This window comes from Mirounga angustirostris, unplaced genomic scaffold (genome assembly GCF_029215605.1).
Source record: "Mirounga angustirostris isolate CCGP_5_RB_7025 unplaced genomic scaffold, mMirAng1.0.hap1 SCAF_10, whole genome shotgun sequence".
Classification (NCBI taxonomy): Eukaryota; Metazoa; Chordata; class Mammalia; order Carnivora; family Phocidae; genus Mirounga; species Mirounga angustirostris.
This window is the reverse complement of record NW_026991718.1, coordinates 81,337,160-81,344,065: the sequence shown is the minus strand read 5'-3', so window position 1 is coordinate 81,344,065 and position 6,906 is coordinate 81,337,160. Positions and strand designations below refer to the sequence as shown.

Genomic DNA, 6,906 nt, shown 5'->3' with positions numbered 1-6,906 from the left:
GGAATGTGAACCATCTTTTTCAGGATTGTGGAAAATGTAATTTGATTTCTCCATACTCCAATGTTTTCTATAATTTGTATTTTATCCTTTTGCTTAAGGTTTCAAAGCCTACAAACCCAATAACTTAGGGATAAGAGAAGACAGAAAAATAAATGATATTGTTTCTGAGGTATTAAATATAAGCCTGGCTATCGGAGCTGCATGGCTCTCGCGAATCGTAATCAGGTACTTTGATTTAACACTGTTTTGTTTTATAATAAGGTGGTTGCCATATGTTGAAAAACCTATCTGCCTGTATCTGAGGGGCTCCATACCTCTGTAACAAATCCAAAAACTCATTTTATAATACCTTAAATCTACCCATTGTAATGTAGCTCCACAAGTGTAAATCCACATCAAACTTTGCTCATGAATGTGGCTGGAAGATTACGTATATTATCATTGAAAGCAAAAGGGTAGCCGTGAATTAGAATGCAGTGGATCTAGCAAAAATAACTTTCAGTAAATCTTCTTTTAATGCATAGTTTACAATTTTCTTTTGCTCAGCGTGAAACTGATTAAGATCCCCCAACTAAAGAATATTTTCCCCCTCGCATAGACACATTGTTTAATATAGTTACATCCCCCAATACTTGACAAATCAGAATTTCAACGCCGCAAATGTGATGCTTGTTTAACAGCAGCAGAGAGTATTAATAATTTATTTATTTGAATGTAGAATAGGTTCCAATTGTAGTATTTCACATGGTGCGGCGACTGAACATACATTCTCTTAGAGGTAGAGAGAAATCTTCAGTGTAAGCTAGTCGTTGCTATCTGCTGGAGGAATTCAGAAATTGATACACAGTGTTAAAATATTTTCATCAGTTGTCACTTAAGAGTTACATTTTAAATGATTAAATATTAAAAGTTAAAGCTTAACCAAGGAATGAAATAATGAAGAGAAAACTTCTATAAACTAACACAATTGGTTTCTAACAGTAAACTCTATTCCAGAAATCTATAAATGAAGGATGAGATTTAATCTCCAGCATTGCATTTAAAAATTTTTTTTTCTTTAAAACAATTGCATACTATGATCAGTTTGAGGCAAAGCATAAGAACAAAACGATGAGAACAATTAAAACACTTGTTTAAATATCTAGCTAATAATCCACGGTCGTGTTTCTGAGACATCAAATTAATTAGTTCCTTGAGTCAGAGTCAACTTAAGATATCAACAAACAAAAAAGTCAAACAAACTTGCTATTGAAATAATTTTTCTAAAAAGTACTGAAGGTCTTATTTTACCAATGAATTATATTCTGTAGAAAAGATCTAGAAAACAAAAACTGATTTCAAAAATCAAAATGGACACAATTTTATTATTTTGTGATTACCAAATATCTCTAAAAACTTATTAGAGAATTGTTCTTTTTCTTGCCGTTCACTACGATATTGTAAGGTGGTGTTTCAATTAGGTTTTCTTCTTTCATCTCCCCAAAATACCCCTGACTTCAGCAAACAGAGAGCATCCCAAGAAAGATATATTTTTGGATTAGATGCAAAGAATATTCAAAATATGATGTCTCCACTGCCATGGGATTTCTTTTTTAAAATGTTTTTAATATTTTCTTTCAACTTGTGAAATCCCACTGATGAGATATGCATAAAAATATGCACCCACTTAGAAAAAAAACTCCAAATGTGTGTCCCAAAACAGCATGACAGAAATAAGCACGATGGAGGGAGTGCTCACCTGTCTGCTCATAGGCTTCAGTCTGCAGAACACAGGACCCATCTCTTGTTTCCTAGCCTCGTCACCAGAATCCCACAACATCCTCTGAGTGAAATGGGAAAGCAGGTTAACTTGTATGTTAAAGTGTCTTCTTCAGATCAGATTGTGTTCACATTTTTCAAAGTAAAGAGGTCATTGAGAAAAGAAAATGATGGAAACCTTTAAATTACATATTAAATGATCAGATGCTACTGTCATGCCAAGAACTCATTCAGGCATCAAGAAATTATAAAAATATATACATATATAGTGCTTTTTCTACTTGTCATCTAGTGGTGTAATTCTGAAAGAAGCAACTGTTCTCTTTTACGGTGATGTACCATTTTTAGGTTTCTAGAATAGCAGACCTTTTTTGCTTTGGTCCCAGAGCAAAGAACCTACATGAGGTTTTAAAAATGAGTATTACAAAAATAATAGAGCTTCTTGTTGGTCCACCTTAACACTTACTTAATCTCTCCTTAAGTAAATAAGACAGCAGCAGCATGCAAAAAAGCATCCTTGAAACATAGTCACCCCGTTTTGTGAAACTACAACAGGTATTCAATTTTTAACAAAGCGAGTGCTACAAGAATTTTGATTATTAGATCCTGACATTTTTTTCAGAAATTTTAACATTCTCGTATCTTAGTGGTTTATTGGGTCTACAGTTTGATAATGCCACTAATATTGTATTGATTTTTTTATTTACATGCATTACTGCATTTTACCTTGAAACCACGGGAAAGAGCAATGCTAGCATTTCCTAGGTGCTCCCTGGTGCCTAACTCTGTGCTAAATCTTTTCGAAGGATTATCTCGTGTCACCTTTAAATAAACTCTTTCGGGACACTCTTGTGTCATAGCTCAGAAAACATCCCCGAGAACATGCCCAGCATGCTGGGTCTCCAAGTAGCAGATCCAGCTCAGAGCGCGGAGCTCCACGGTCGCTCCTGCAGACCATCATATCCCCGCCCTTGGTTGAGGTCACCTCCACCCAGCTGCCCAGATCTTCAGGGTCGGAGGTATTCCACACGGGTGAGGAGGTAAAGGAGGTGGAGCCCAGACGGGATAGAGCCTGAAAGATTTGCTTGGCAATGTGTCGTAAAAGTGGAAAGTAAGCCTTTAGAAAGACTTAGTTTACTATTCCATTTTGAGAAAAGGGGATAGGCGATGGATTCTCTTATGGGCTTACTGGTTTCCCCTGCGTCGCAGGCCACTGTCTGGTGCAGTGTCTGGCATGTAGCTTGGGGTTCATGAATATTTCCTGATGGGTGAATGAATGATGCACCTTTCTGGAACCAAAGGCATCGGCTGTATAAATTGCCCAGCCGCACCATAAAAGGCACTGAAAATGCCTTCCTCCGACTCCACCCTCTGGGAAGAGCAAAGGATCAGCATTTTGGGGGCCTGGGTGGTCGGGACAAGGACACGGAGAGCTACAGCAGAGGCATTTCTGAGTGATGAAGACTCAACTTTCATCAGAAGCGGCCCCCTGTTTCACTGGGGCTCCAGCACGACAAGCCACATCTACCAGTCTTAGTCTTACCAACTCTACAATGAAGCAAAGTTCATATTTACTTCAAAGGGGGTTTGGAGGGCCGTTTGAGAAACGATGTGTGGCACCACTTACTAAATGATGAAGTTCAAGTTTAAGTGTAAGAATTCTTCCAGGCAACATGTATTTACTGGGAGCGGTGGTGCCCAGGATTAGAGCAGTGTCTCATAGACCTGGCTTCCCTTCTCCATTTGGCTTCTGCCATCTGCCCGGCCTCTGGCAAGCTACCAAAGCTGTTTTCTCGTTGGTTCAACAGGCAACACCGTGGGGCTCGGCTGCTGGGCCTACTAGTAAGTGGCAATGAGAGACAGTCCTGTGCCGGCAGCCAGCTGGACAAAGTGTGGCTGGTCCCGTGCACCAGGCAATGGGCTGGACACTGAGCTGTGGGTGTAGGTCACCCTCAAAGCCAGGGATACAACCTGGGTGTGGGATCATGCGAATGTGCTTCCGGGTCGAAATGATAGACGAACAGTCTGGATGGACGTGACAGGGGAGTGAGCGGGCTTCTCCTTGCCATCCCTCTGTCTATTTTGGTCATGCCCGTGTCTGGGACATAGGGAACATATGCCGCCAGCCAGGAGCAAGAGAGCAGCTCCCTCCTCCCCTGGCAACCTCTGCAATAGTATGACTCAGAGCAGGTGTCCTTTTGCCACAGAACAGAGCCTCTGTCAGAAAAACCAGTGACAGTTCCTCTTCACTGAGGGCTCCTTAAGGCACAGCTTTCATTTCTAGATGTGCCCCAGCCTCCGTCGTGATGCTCACTTTTGGTGGCAAGCTTACTCGAGGCAATAGCGAGGTACAGCTGCTGCATCCAGCCTCCAGCTTATCCTCTGGACCTGGATCTCTTACACCTATGGCTTTTCCCCCAAGTGGGCATAAAAACAAGGAGTAAGGAAGAGGGTAGGGACGGGAGAGTGTCAGCATCTTTGCCAATCATTCCTGCACCTTTCTAGAGAGCTTCTGGAATGGTGCAGAAATAAAAGGGCTGGCAGAATGTCACTGTGTTGTAGGACAGACTGTGAGGAGAAGGGCACCACAGGAAAGGAGATCAGGAGAAGCGAGACTTCCAAATATTGACAGAAAAAGGCTTTCGCCTGCGTGGGAACTCAAATTACTTAGTACGCAGACACAAGCATTAGCAATGTTCTCCTTTCTCAAACTTGTCACAGAGTCGACTTACAGAACAATTATCTACAAACTTCAAGCCAGCACCCCCCCAGACTGGGAAACCAGGTGAACAATAACTAAGTCTATGATGGGTTTTGTTGGTCTTTAAGTGGCTCTATTCTGAAAACTGCTCAAGACAATGCTCAAATCTTAGGAAACATGAACACGCTGTCCCCAAAGAATACATCAGAGCTGTATTCATCCTGACCTCTCGAGAAGTCTATGATTTTATTTGAAAGGAGATACATGTATTATGTTTTCCAGAACTGCAATTATAAACCTACTTTCTAAAAAGAGGATTGATTCTAGTTATGATAGAACTGACAACTTACAGATATTCTCAGAGTTTTGTGAAAATTTTTCCTTCCTGGATTTGTGGAGCCAGGGGCTGGAAGACAGTGTCCAATCTCAGTTGAGTGAGTCCTCTTGATGAAGGAGATACCATCACAGAGGCTGAGAACATAAATAATGTGTTAATGTTTCCATTCATTGTACGTGTTGAATGGGTTATGTCATCCCTTGGCTCTAGAAAGAAACAGTCTGAGAAAGACAGAAGGATTGTTCTTTCATTTTCGTTTGTGGGGGTTTTTTGTGTTTTTTGTTTTTTGGGTTTTTTTTTTTTTTTTGGTTTTGGTTTGTTTTTTCACAAACTATCAGAATTTGTTACTAAAAATTAAGATCCGATACAATTCTTATTCAGAGATAATTGGCCAACAGCTTTGTTGCCAGGGGAGGAATGGACTGATGTGCAGGTTCAAAGCTGAAGTCACCCAGGTGTGAAGGGCCAGGTCCTGAATTTGCCTGCAGAGGTTATGACCTGCCCTGGAGCCTACAGTGTGGCAGACAATATGCAGCTTTCTTACTTGCTGTGATTTAAAAAGGAGCTGAAACCAAATAAATTATTTTAATCCCTATCTCACAGTTAAAAAAAATCCAAAGTGTATCATTAGTAATAAACTATGACTTCATTAGAATCTTTCACATAACAGGATTAGAGAAGAATGTGTCAATAATTGGCAAAGGTTTGCCATTCATTAATTAACACCTTTGTATGAATACAAACTTGTTATCCTCACATATTATAGGTGAAAGATTATCATTAAAATAAGCCATGACATTTATGAGCATTTTTTAAATTCTTTTAATTTACTTTTAATAGGTTGATTCAAAGACATTTTTAAAAATCCCCATTTTTTTTTCTGGGTGAAAGGTGAGTATATTTTAATGCCTATAACAATCCCTAAAGAGAGATTACATAATTTCAGTTTTTATATAAAATTGCATTAATTTTAAATTTGCTTTCATTTTCTCACCTGTCTGTAGAAACCAAGCACAAATGTTAGTCTAGTTACCATGTGTCATTCAGGCTGCTTTTCACCAGAATTACTCCGGCTGACTTGCCCTCTCCAAGAGGAAACATCACTCAGAAGAAAAATTGGTCAAGTCTAATTCACTGCATAGAATTTCAGTGCTGTTTTCTAAGTTTGCCATAAGTAAACAGTTTACATTAAAAGGTTAGTAGAAACAGAGACATGGTTTTCCCTGATAGCTAGCACTGATCTCATTTTCATTCAAAAACTAGTCAAATTACCTTTTCATATGCTCATCCCTTCTAAAATAATGCATTCTTTCATTACAAATGTATTTTGAAGGAAAAGGTATTCTTCCTCAGAAATGATTGGGGCAGGATTAAGTAGAAAGGAGAAATGACTTGCTCTGTTGATCCATTTCTAGTCAGGACAAAGTAGAGTGTCCCTCACAGAGAAATAAAATTTGCTGTTAGTTTTGTACTCTAAGAAAGGCAATAGAGAGAATAATTATGTAGTAAGATTCAAGTTACTTGTTTTCGTAGATAGGATATTCTTCATTTTTTTAGAAAGATTTATTTATTTATTTGAGAGAGAGAGAGTGCACACAGGCAAATGAGGGGAGGAGCAGAGGGGGAGAATCTTCAAGCCGACTCCCAGCTAAGCAAAGGGCCTGACCCAGGATTCCATCTCATGACCCTGAGCCGGTAAAGACCGAGATCATGACCTGAGTGGAAACCAAGAGTCAGATGCTCAACTGACTGCGCCCTACCTAGGCGCCCTTCGTAGGTAGGTTATTTCTAAGATTCAGTCTGTTACCTTGTTTATGTGTAATTTGGCAAGATCCCACATGTGTATGTATTTAAAATAATCATTAGTCCCTTTGAAAATCTAAGTACGTGGCAAATATCCACCAATGCATTTAAGCATTGAACCTTGCTGAATTTTTTTAAATGCAGTTTCATTATCAAGCACTCCTATGATTGAATGCATAGATACATGAATTCATGAATCTAAATCATGGGTACGTAAATTACTCATTTTAAGTAGTAGATTGTTTTAAACACAAATGTATACTTTGATGAGATGTTACAAATAGTCCATATTCAAGCCATATAGGTC

At 39.3% G+C, this 6,906-nt stretch overlaps 1 long non-coding RNA gene across 1 annotated transcript; it reads right to left on the bottom strand.

Moving 5' to 3' along the window:
• Nucleotides 1–287: 287 nt before the first annotated feature.
• On the bottom strand, nucleotides 288–5,385 carry LOC135361782 (uncharacterized). The gene is made up of 3 exons (XR_010405750.1): nucleotides 4,810–5,385; nucleotides 1,739–1,822; nucleotides 288–816 (listed from the first exon to the last, which is right to left on the bottom strand). It is a non-coding gene; the product is annotated as an uncharacterized LOC135361782 (long non-coding RNA).
• Nucleotides 5,386–6,906: the final 1,521 nt, after the last annotated feature.